The 12956-nt window shown below is 38.8% G+C and overlaps 1 non-coding gene across 1 annotated transcript; it reads right to left on the minus strand.

Annotated features, from left to right (window-relative positions):
- Window positions 1-4773: 4773 nt before the first annotated feature.
- On the minus strand, window positions 4774-4881 carry LOC112746259 (small nucleolar RNA R71). Its single transcript, XR_003174152.1, has one exon. It is a non-coding gene; the product is annotated as a small nucleolar RNA R71 (small nucleolar RNA).
- Between the last annotated feature and the right edge of the window lie 8075 nt (window positions 4882-12956).

The raw sequence follows: 12956 nt of genomic DNA on the forward strand, positions 1-12956 counted from the left end.
CATGCGCTACCTGCAGAAATCGCAGAAAATGCTGGGGGCGATTTTGGGCTGAGTTTGGACCTAGTTTTCGGCCCAGAAATGTAGACTAAAGCCTAGGGACAAGCAGAAACTCAACACACATTGAAACATACTTTTATTTGCATAATTTTGAGGTTTAGATGTAGTTTGGAGAGAGAGAGAAGCTCTCTCCTCTCTCTAGGTTTTAGGATTTCTCTTAGTTTTAGGTTTATTTCTTCTCAATTCCAGGTTCAATGTTCCTTTAATTTAGTTTCTCTTCTACTTTTATTTGCTCTAGTGTTCTAGTTTATTTATTTTCCCAAGTTAATTTATGAATTTCTCATGTTAGATTTGATTTTCTGTTTAATACACTTTGAGGTATTTCATGTTTATGCTTGTTTTCTTCTATTTATGTTATTGATGCTTTCAATTTAAGTTAGAGTTCTCTCCTTTTGGCATTGGTTGAGTAATTGGAGACTCTTGAGTTATCAAACTCCTTCGTTGATTGATAATTGGAATTTGCTGGTTGATTTGGATCCCTCTAAAGCTAGTCTTTCCTTAGGAGTTGACTAGGACTTGAGGAATCAAATTAATTTGTCCACTTGACTTTCCTTTATTTAGTAAGGGTTAACTAAGTGGGAGCAATGAACAATTCTTATCACAATTGATAAGGATAACTAGGATAGGACGTCCAGTTCTCATACCTTGCCAAGAGTTTTCTAGTTATTAATTTTACTTTCTTGTAATTTACTTTCCTTGTTCCCTATTTCAAAATCCCAAAAAGATACTTTTCCATGACCAATAATAAATTATACTTCCCTGCAATTCCTTGAGAGACGACCCGAGGTTTAAATACTTCGGTTTATATTTTTATTGGGTTTGCTTAAGTGACAACCAAAACTTTTGTACGAAAGGATTCTCTGTTGGTTTAGAAACTATACTAGCAACGAGAACTTATTTGTGAAATTCTTTACTAGCAGAAATCTGTTTGTCACTTCCTTCTATGGAATTGTGAAAATCTTGGGGGGGGGGAGGGAGGGAGAGGAGGGGAGGATGAAGTCTCTGAAACTACAAAATAATTTCCATCCTCCATCCCTTAAAAGTTCAAAAGCTCTCTCTCTCAACCCGATGTTTTCTTTCAATATTTTTCTTTCTTATTTCCTATTATCCATCCCTCGAAAGTTTAAAAGCTCTCTTTTTCAACCCTGTGTTGACTTTCATGATTTTTCTTTCTTATTTCCAGGAATTTTGCAATAGTCTTTGTTATCAGTTACCACTTTCTCTCTTTCCACCACCTCCAACCCTAATTCTTCTTCTTTTGTATTCTGATACATTCTTTTGTATTCTGATACCTTCTCTTCCTCCAATTTCTCTCCAATTTCTTTTGTGAAATGCTCGGGGAGGGGGGTTACAAAGCCTCTGAAACTACTAAGTAATCTCCATCCTCCATCCCTCGAAAGTTTGAAAGCTCTCTATCTCAACCCTGTGTTGTTTTTCATACTTTTTCTTTCTTATTTCCAAGCATTTTGTAATAATCTCTGTTACCAGTTACCGCTGTCTCTCTCTTTCTACCACCCCCAAGCCCAATTTTTCTTATTTTGTATTCTGATACCTTCTCTTCCTCAATTGTCTCTCAAAAGATTAAACCATTACCTTCTATACAACAACCCATTTTCTACTTGCTCCTCAAATTTTACCCCTAATGCCTTCTTTTTTAAGCCCAATTGCTTCTCAATAAGAGTGGTTTCACTTTCAACAAGTAAGCACCCAGTTGTAGTTTGGTGTATCTTGAGCCTACTTTCACACACCTCTATTACTCTTTAGGAGGCATCCACCCCAGATAAACTACCTACCCCCAGTTTCCCCTGGTTTTAGCTAATTCAGTTATTCCAAATAAAAAAATTTTTAAGATGGTTCTTAAATCACTTATTATAGTATTTAAAATATAATTTAATTCGATTATAGAATTATGTTATTTATATATAATGTATTATATAAATTTTTGTATGAGCATTCCCCGTGTGATCCTAGTGTGATCCCCGTGCATCGCACGGGTCACTTACTAGTATTCACACTATAGTATCCCCATTTCTAGATCAGTTTTCCAACCCATTCTCAGTTAATACAGCAACTGATACACTTGTAAACTTCGACGCTATTGTCCTTTCATCCTTGCCAATACCGTTGTTGTCACCATAGCTCTTTTGAAGATTGGCTTCGCCGCAAACATCGGCTACGTCTTTAGAGACAACCTCTCTGAGAAAACCCGGTCATACGCCATAGCCATTTTTGGGATCGGATTTTGGATGTTTGACACGTCGCTTAACATGATCGAGGCCCCCTTCAAAGCCTTCCTTGATGACCTTGCCGCCAGTAACCAATAAAAGATACTAGCATACACATTCTTCTCATTCTTCATGGTAGTGGGAAGCATGCTAGGTTACTTAGCCACATTTTTTAGGAGATTCGAGGATATATTCCCATTCACGGTGACAAAAGCATGTAACTGGCTCTGCACATGGGGGAGGAACACGCAACCCATTGGGAGAGGAGTGTTATTAATTGCTCGTTAGCCTAAATCTAAGTTTGAAAGAAGAAAGCCATTTTCTTTTCATTTTACGTTATGAAGGTGATTGTAACTGGAAAGATGATTTATGACCTACGCTTCTGATGAGCGGATAATTTATACGCTTTTTGGCATTGTTTTTAGTATGTTTTTAGTATATTTTAGTTAGTTTTTATTATATTTTTATTAGTTTTTAAATAAAAATCACTCTTCTGGACTTTACTATGAGTTTGTGTGTTTTTCTGTAATTTCAGGTATTTTCTGGCTGAAATTGAGGGACTTGAGCAAAAATCTGATTCAGAGGCTGAAAAAGGACTGCAGATGCTGTTGGATTCTGACCTCCCTACACTCAAAGTGGATTTTCTGGAGCTACAGAAGCTCAATTGGCGCGCTCTCAATTGCGTTGGAAAGTAGACATCCTGGGCTTTCCAGCAATATATAATAGTCCATATTTTGTCCGAGATTTGATGGCCTAAATAGGCGTTCCAAGTCAGCTCCAGAATTCTTCCTACATTTTTCGAATTTATACATATTGTTCTTCATTGATCTTCAAGTTGTTCTTGATGATTTCATTGCTCTGATCTTTAAATTCTCTTGTTTTGTATGTTTTGTTGTTTCTCATATGCATTCTCAATTTGTTAGTGTCTTCTATATGAAAATTTTTAAGTTTGGTGTCCTGCATGCATTGTTTATTTGATCTTAGTTGCATTTTTATTGTTTCTCATCATCAAAAAAATTCAAAAAATATTTTTAAATTGTGTCTTTTCAAGTCAATAATACAGAGAATTGAAGATTCAGAACATTCAGCAGAGGAATCAAATAGAAAAAGCTGGGCGTTCAAAACGCCCAGTGAAGAAGGAAAACTAGCGTTTAAACGCCAGCCAGGGTACCTGGCTGGGTGTTTAACGCCCAAAAAGGTAGAGATTTGGGCGTTAAACGCCACCATTCTGGGCGTTTAACGCCAGGATGACACTAGAGGGAAGATTTTGTTTTTAATTCACATTTTTTTCAAGTTTTCATATTTTTTCAAAATCAAATCTTTTTCAAATCATATCTTTTCAATCATATCTCTTTCAAAATCAATTTCTTTCCATTTTATATTTATTTTTACTATTTTCAAAAATCCTTGCTTCAATTAAAGATTTACTTCAAAATTTTCAAGTTGTTACTTGCCTATTAAGAAAGGATCAAACTTTAAATTTTAAAATCATATCTTTTAATTTCTTGATAGTCAAGTAATCAACTTTAATTTTAAAAATTTTCTTTTTCTAAATTGATTTTCAATCATATCTTTTCAAACATATCTTTTCAATCACATCTTTTTTAAAATTAATTTTTTTCAATCATATCTTTTTCTAATTTCAAAATCTTTTTCAAAAATCACTTTATTTCTTTCCCAATCTTAGTTTTCGAAAATCTCAATCAAATTTTCAAATTTCCTTTTAAAATTTTGTAATTAATTTTCGAAAATTCTTCCTCTCTTCTCAAATCCTTCTATTTAAGGGACTAACATTCCTCCTCAAGGTGCAATTCGAACCCTAATTCTTTAGTAAGTTTGAATTCTCTCATCTCTATCCTCTCCTTCTATTCTTCTTTTCTTTTGACATTTCAAGGAATTTCTATACTGTGACATAGAGGATTCCATACTTTCTTATTCTCTTCTCTTTTATATGAGCAAGAACAAAGATAAAGGCATACTTGTTCAAGCTGATCCTGAACCTGAAAGGACCTTGAAGAGAAAGCTAAGAGAAGCTAAAGAACAATTCTCTTTAGAGGGCCTAACAGAGCTATTCAAAGAAGAAGAAACCATGGCAGCCGAAAACAACAATGCCAACAATGCAAGGAAGGTGCTTGGTGACTTTACTGCACCTACTCCTGATTTCTATGCGAGAAGCATCTCAATCCCTGCCATTGGAGCAAACAACTTTGAGCTTAAGCCTCAATTAGTTTCTCTAATGCAACAGAATTGCAAGTTTCATGGACTTCCATTGTAAGATCCTCATCAGTTCTTAGCTGAATTCTTGCAAATCTGTGACACTGTTAAGACCAATGGGGTTGACCCTGAAGTCTACAGACTTATGCTTTTTCCTTTTGCTGTAAGAGACAAAGCTAGGACATGGTTGGATTCACAACCTAAAGAAAGCCTGAACTCTTGGGAAAAGCTAGTCAATGCCTTCTTGGCAAAGTTCTTTCCACCTCAAAAATTGAGCAAGCTTAGAGTGGAAGTCCAAACCTTCAAAAAGAAGGAAGGTGAATCCCTCTATGAAGCTTGGGAAAGATACAAGCAATTGATCAGAAGGTGCCCTTCTGACATGCTTTCAGAATGGAGCATCATAGGAATCTTCTATGATGGTCTGTCTGAACTATCCAAGATGTCATTGGATAGCTCTGCTGGAGGATCTCTTCATCTGAAGAAGACACCTGCAGAAGCTCAAGAACTCATTGAAATGGTTGCAAATAACCAATTCATGTACACCTCTGAAAGGAATCCTGTGAACAATGAGACAACTCAGAAGAAGGGAGTTCTTGAGATTGATACTCTGAATGCCATATTGGCTTAGAATAAAATATTGACCCAACAAGTCAATATGATTTCTCAGAGTCTATCTGGAATGCAAGCAACAACAAGCAGTACTAAGGAAGCTTCCTCTGAAGAAGAAGCTTATGATCCTGAGAACCCAGCAATGGAAGAGGTGAATTACATGGGAGAATCCTATAGAAACACCTATAATCCTTCATGGAGAAATCATCCAAATCTCTCATGGAAGGATCAACAGAGACCTCAACAAGGTTTCAACAACAACAATGGTGGAAGAAACAGGTTTAGCAACCATTTTCTCTGAATTAATCAAAATCACTCAAAGTTTCATGACTAAAACAAGGTCCTCCATTAGAAACTTGGAGGCACAATTGGGTCAGCTGAGTAAGAAAATTACTGAACTCCCTCCTAGCATTCTCCCTAGCAATACAAAAGAAAATCCAAAAAGAGAGTGCAAGACCATAACTACAACCCACACGGCCAAATCTGGAAAGGAGGATGAGGCAGTGATCTTCACTGAGGAATACCTCAATGGACGTCCACTGACCTCCATAGAGTTCGCTAAAGAGGAACCATGGGAATCTGAGGCTCACACTGAGACCATAGAGATTCTAGTGAATTTACTTTTCCCATTCATGAGCTCTGATGAGTATTCTTCCTCTGAAGAGGATGAAGATGTTACTGAAGAGCAAGTTGCTAAGTACCTTGGAGCAATCATGAAGCTAAATGCCAAGTTGTTTGGTAATGAGACTTGGGAGGAAGAACCCCCCATTGCTCATCAAAGAACTGGATGACTTGACTAGGCAGAGATTACCTCTGAAGAGACAAGATCCTGGAAAGTTCTCAATACCTTGCACCATAGGCACCATGACCTTTGAGAAGGCTCTGTGTGACCTAGAGTCAAGCATAAACCTCATGCCTCTCTCTGTAATGGAGAAGCTAGGGATCATTGAGGTACAAGCTGTAAGAATCTCACTGGAGATGGCAGACAATTCAAAGAAACAGGCTTATGGACTTGTAGAGGATGTCTTGGTAAAGGTTGAAGGCCACTACATCCTTGCTGACTTCATAATCCTAGAGACTGGGAAGTGTATGGATGAATCCATCATCCTTGGCAGACCCTTCCTAGCCACAGCAAAGGCTGTGATTGATGTTGACAGAGGAGAATTGATCATTCAAGTGAATGAAGACTCCCTTGTGTTTAAAGCTCAAGGATATCCCTATGTAACCATGGAGAGGAAGTATGAAGAGCTTCTCTCAATACAGAGTCAAACAGAGCCCCCACAGTCAAACTCTAAGTTTGGTGTTGTGAGGTTCCAACATTGCTCTGAACATCTGTGAGGCTCCATAAGAGCCCACTGTCAAGCTATTGACATTAAAGAAGCGCTTGTTGGGAGGCAGCCCAATCTTTACTATTCTATGATAATTTTCTATTTTCTATTATTATTTTATGTTTTCTGTAGGTTGATGATCATGTGAAGTCACAAAAACAATTGAAAAAGCAAAAACAAAGTGAAAAATAGAATGAAAAATAGAACACCTTGGAGGAGAAACCTACTGGCGTTTAAACGCCAGTAAAGGTAGCAGAATGGGCGTTTAACACCAGGAATGGGCAAGAAGCTGGCGTTAAACGCCAGAAATGGGCAGCAGCCTGGCGTTTAACGCCAGGATTGGCAGAAAGGGGCATTTTGCACGCCACCTGGTGCAGGGATGAGATATCCTTGACACCTCATGATCTGTGGACCCCACAGGATCCCCACCTATCCCACCTCTCTCTCTCTTCTTCACCCATTCACCAATCACCTCAATACCTCTTTCCCAAAAACCCCTCACCTATCAAATCCCACCATTCTCTTCACCACTCACATCCATCCTTCATAAAACCCCACCTACCTCACCATTCAAATTCAAACCACTTCTACCCGTTGGCCAAAACACAAAGCCCACTCCATCTCCTCTATTTCTTCTTCTTCTACTCTCTTCTTTCTTCTTTTGCTTGAGAACGAGCAACCTTCTAAGTTTGGTGGGGTAAAAGCTAAAGCTTTTTGTTTTTCCATAACCATTTATGGCACCAAAGGCCGGAGAAACCTCTAGAAAGAGTAAAGGAAAGGCAAAAGCTTCCACCTCCGAGTCATGGGAGACGGAGAGATTTCTCTCAAGGGTGCATTAAGAACACTTCTATGAAGTTGTGGCCAAGAAGAAGGTGATCCCTGAGGTCCCTTTCAAACTCAAAAAGAATGAGTATCCGGAGATCCTACATGAGATCCGAAGAAGAGGTTGGGAAGTTCTCACCAACCCCATTCAACAAGTCGGAATCTTAATGGTTCAAGAGTTCTATGCCAATGCATGGATCACCAAGAACCATGATCAAAGTGTGAACCCAGACCCTAAGAATTGGCTTACAATGGTTCGGGGGAATTACTTAGATTTTAGTCCGAAAAATGTAAGGTTGGCATTCAACTTGCCTATGATGCAAGGAGATGCACACCCCTACACTAGAAGGGTCAACTTTGATCAAAGGTTGGACCAAGTCCTCATGGACATATGTGAAGAGGGCGCTCAATGGAAGAAAGATTCAAGAGGGAAGCCGGTTCAACTAAGAAAGGCATGAGCTTAAGCCCGTGGCTAGGGGATGGTTGGAGTTCATCCAACGCTCAATCATTCCCACTAGCAACCGGTCTGAAGCTACTATAGACCGGGCTATCATGATACATAGCATCATGATTGGAGAGGAAGTGGAAGTTTATGAGGTTATATCCCAAGAACTCTACAAGGTGGCGGACAAGTCCTCTCCCTTGGCAAGGTTAGTCTTCCCTCATCTCATTTGTCACCTTTGCAATTCGGTTGGAATTGACATAGAGGGAGACATTCTCATTGATGAGGACAAACCCATCACTAAGAAAAGGATGGAGAAAACTAGAGAACCTCATCAAGAGCATGAGGAAATTCCTCATCATGAAATTCCTGAGATGCCTCAAGGGATGCATCTTCCTCCACAAAATTATTGGGAGCAAATCAACACCTCCCTAGGAGACTTGAGTTCCAACTTGGGACAACTAAGGGCGGAGCACCAAGAGCATTCCATCCTCCTCCATGAAATTAGAGAAGATCAAAGAACCATGAGAGAGGAGCAACAAAGGCAAGGAAGAGACATTGAGGAGCTCAAGCACTCCATAAGATCTTCAAGAGGAAGAACAAGCCGCCATCACTAAGGTGGACCCATTCTTTAATTTCTTTGTTCTTTATTTTGTATTTTTCGAAAATTGTGCTTTATGTTTATCTATGTTTGTGTCTTTATTACATGATCATTAGTGTCTTAGTGTCTATGCCTTAAAGCTATGAAAATGAATCCATCACCTTTCTTAAATGAAAAATGTTTTTAATTGAAAAAGAAAAAAAAAGTGCCTGAATTTCAAATTTTAAAACAGTTTAATTATTTTGATGTGGTGGCAATACTATTGTTTTTCTGAATGAATGCTTGAACAGTGCATATTTTTGAATTTGATTGTTTATGAATGTTAAAATTGTTGGCTCTTCAAAGAATGAAAGGAAAAGGAGAAATGTTATCTGATGATCTGAAAAATCATAAAATTGATTCTTGAAGCAAGAAAAAGCAGTGAAAAGCTTGCAGAAAAAAAAAGAGAAAGAAAAAAAAAAAGCAAGCAGAAAAAGCCAATACCCCTTTAAACCAAAAGGCAAGGGTGATAAAAAGGATCCAAGGCTTTAAGCATCAGTGGATAGGAGGGCCCACAGGAATAAAATCCTGGCCTAAGCGGCTAAACCAAGCTGTCCCTAACCATGTGCTTGTGGCGTGAAGGTGTGAAGTGAAAACTTGAGACTGAGCGGTTAAAGTCGAGGTCCAAAGCAAAAAGAAGAGTGTGCTTAAGAACCCTAGACACCTCTAATTGGGGACTCTAGCAAAGCTGAGTCACAATCTGAAAAGGTTCACCCAGTTATGTGTCTGTGGCATTTATGTATCCGGTGGTAATACTGGAAAACAAAGTGCTTAGGGCCACGGCCAAGACTCATAAAGTAGCTGTGTTCAAGAATCAACATACTTAACTAGGAGAATCAATAACACTATCTGGATTCTGAGTTCCTATAGATGCCAATCATTCTGAACTTCAAAGGATAAAGTGAGATGCCAAAACTGTTCAGAGGCAAAAAGCTAAAAGCTCCGCTCATCTAATTAATACTGATCTTCATAGATGTTTTTGGAATTCATTGTATATTCTCTTCTTTTTATCCTAATTGATTTTCAATTGCTTGGGGACAAGAAACAATTTAAGTTTGGTGTTGTGATGAGCGGATAATTTATACGCTTTTTGGCATTATTTTTAGTTTGTTTTAAGTATATTTTAATTAGTTTTTATTATATTTTTATTAGTTTTTAAATAAAAATTACTCTTCTGGACTCTACTATGAGTTTGTATGTTTTTCTGTGATTTCAGGTATTTTCTGGCTGAAATTGAGGGACCTGAGCAAAAATCTGATTCAGAGGCTGAAAAATGACTACAGATGCTGTTGGATTTTGACCTCTTTGCACTCAAAGTGGATTTTCTGGAGCTACAGAAGCTCAATTGGCACGCTCTTAATTGCGTTGGAAAGTAGACATCCTGGGCTTTCCTGCAATATATAATAGTCCATATTTTGTCCGAGATTTGATGGCCCAAACAGGCATTCCAAGTCAGCTCAAGAATTCTGGCGTTTAACTCCAAAACTGGCACAAAAGCTGGAGTTAAACGCCCAAACTGGCACAAAAGCTGGCGTTTAACTCCAAGAAAAGTATCTACACATGGACGCTTCAATGCTCAGCCCAAGCACAGACCAAGTGGGCCCGGAAGAAGATTTCTACATTAATCACCTATTTCTGTAACCCTAGGCTACTAGTTTTCTATAAATAGGACCTTTTGCTATTGTATTTTTACACACACATCTTGGGACGTTTAGTCCTTGGACCTTTGAGGCTGGCCATTCGGCCATGCTTACACTATTTGTTCTTATGTATATTCAACGGTGGAGTTTCTACACACCATAGATTAAGGTGTGGAGCTCTGCTGTTCTTTATGAATTAATACAAAGTACTATTGTTTTTCTATTCAACTCAAGTCTATTTCTTCTCCAAGATATTCATTCGTTCTTCAACTTGATGAATGTGATGATCTGTGACACTCATCATCATTCTCACCTATGAACATGTGCCTGACAACCACCTCTGTTCTACTAGCAGTGGCTTGAATGCGTATCTCTTGGGTTTCTAATCTAAGATTGGAACCTTCGTGGTATAGGCTAGAATTATTGGCGGCCATTCCTGAGATCCAGAATGTCTAAACCTTGTCTGTGGTATTCTGAGTAGGATCTGGGAAGGGATGACTGTGACAAGCTTCAAACTCGCGATTGTGGGGCGTGTGACAGACGCAAAAGGATCAATGGATCCTATTCCGACATGATCGAGAACCGACAGCTGATTAGCCGATGTTGTGACAAAGCATCAGGACCATTTTCACTGAGAAGACGGCATGTAGCCATTGACAACGGTGATGCCCAACATAAAGCTTGCCATGGAAAGGAGTATGAATGATTGGAAGAAGGCAATAGGAAAGCAGAGGTTCAAGGGGAACAAAGCATCTTCATACGCTTATTTGAAATCCACCAATGAATTACATAAGTATCTCTATCTTTATTTTATGTTTATTTTCATCACCTTAAACTCCATAACCATTTGAATCTGCCTGAATGAGATTTACAAGATGACCATAGCTTGCTTCAAGCCGACAATCTCTGTGGGATCGACCCTTACTCACGTAAGGTTTATTACTTGGACGACCCAGTGCACTTGCTAGTTAGTTGTGCGGAATTGTGACAAAGTGTGATTCACGTTTGAGAGCTCCAATTCTATTGGTGCCATTGTTGATGATCACAATTTCCTGCACCAGCTTCCTTCTATGGAATTGTGAAAATCTTGAGGGGGGAGGGGAGAACGAAGTCTCCAAAACTACAAAATAATTTCCATCCTCCATCCCTCAAAAGTTCAAAAGCTCTCTCTCTCTCTCAATCTGATGTTTTCTTTCATTATTTTTCTTTCTTATTTCCTATCATCCATCCCTCGAAAGTTCGAAAGCTCTCTCTCTTAACCCTGTGTTGGCTTTCATGATTTTTTCTTTCTTATTTCCAGGAATTTTGCAATCATCTTTGTTACCAGTTTCCGCTTTCTCTCTCTTTCCACCACCCCAACCCCAATTCTTCTTCTTTTGTATTTTGATACCTTCTCTTCCTCTATTTTTTTTAGCAAGGATTAAACCTTTACCTTCCACATAACAACCCCATTTCTGCTCACTTCTCAAATTTTACCCCTCTTATATTCTTTTCTAAGCACCCTTACTTCTCAACAAGAGTGGTTTCACTTTCAACAAGTAAGTGCCTGTTTGTAGTGTGGTGTAGCTTGAGCCTACCTTCGCACACCTCCGTTACTCTTTAGGAGGCATCCGCCCCAAATAAACTATCCTCCCTGTAGTGTCCCTCATTTGTTAGCTAATTCAGTTATTCCAAATAAAATTTTTTTAAGGATGGTTCTTAAATCACTTATTATAGTACTCAAAATATAATTTAACTCAATTATGGAATTATGTTATTTACATATAATGTATTTTTTAAATTTTTGTATGAACATTTCCCACGAGATCCTAGTGCAATTCCCGTGCATCGCACAGGTTACTCACTAGTATTCATACTATAGTATCCCTGTTTCTAGCTATGTTCTATATCCCATCCTCATTTGCTACAGCAACCGATGCACCTGTAAATTTGGACACCACCGACATTTCATCGTTGCCAGTGCCATCGTCGTCATCTTACCTCTTTTGACAATTGGCTTCATCGCAGACATCTGCTACGCCATTGGAGACAACCTCCCTGAGAAATCTCGGCCACGCTCAATAGCCATTTTTAGGATCGGATTCTAGATGTTGGACATGTCGATCAACATGATCGAGTCCCCCTGCAAAGCCTTCCTTGATGACCTTGCCGCCAGCGACCAACGGAAGATCAGACTGGCATACACGTTCTTCTCATTCTTCATGGTAGCAGAAAGAATGCTAGGTTACTTCGCCGCATTCCTTAGGAGATTCAAGGATATGTTCCCATTTACGGTGACAAAAGCATGCGACCGGCTCTGCACGTGTGGGAGGAACGCGCAACCCACTGGGAGAGGAATATTATTGGTTGCTCGTTAGCCTAACTCTAAGTTTGAAAGAAGAAAGTCACTTTCTTTTCATTTTAGGTTATGAAGGTGATTGTAACTGGAGGGGCGGGGGAGGGACGAAGACTCCAAAACTACAAAATAATTTCCATCTTCCATCCTTCAAAAGTTTGAAAGCTTTCTCTTTCTCTCTTAACACTATGTTATCTTTCATTATTTTTCTTTCTTATTTCCTATCCTCTATCCATTGAATGTTCGAAAGCTCTCTCTCTTAACCCTGTGTTGACTTTCATTATTTTTCATTCTTATTTCCAGGAAATTTGTAATAATCTCTGTTACCAGTTACCACTTTCTCTCATTCCATCACCCCAACCCCAATTCTTCTTCTTTTGTATTCTGATACCTTCTCTTCCTCTATTTTCTCTTCTAAAGATTAAACATTTACCTTCCATAAAATAGCCCCTTTTCTGCTCACTCCTCAAATTTTATCCCTCTTATCTTCTTCTCTAAGCATCTTTGCTTCCCAACAAGAGTGGTTTCACTTTCAACAAGTAAGCGTCCGGTTGTAGTGTGGCGTAGCTTGAACCTATCTTCGCACATATCCGTTACTCTTTAGGAGGCATCCGCCCTAGATAAACTACCTACGCCGCAGTGTC

This window comes from Arachis hypogaea, chromosome 14, assembly GCF_003086295.3.
Source record: "Arachis hypogaea cultivar Tifrunner chromosome 14, arahy.Tifrunner.gnm2.J5K5, whole genome shotgun sequence".
Lineage (NCBI taxonomy): Eukaryota > Viridiplantae > Streptophyta > Magnoliopsida > Fabales > Fabaceae > Arachis > Arachis hypogaea.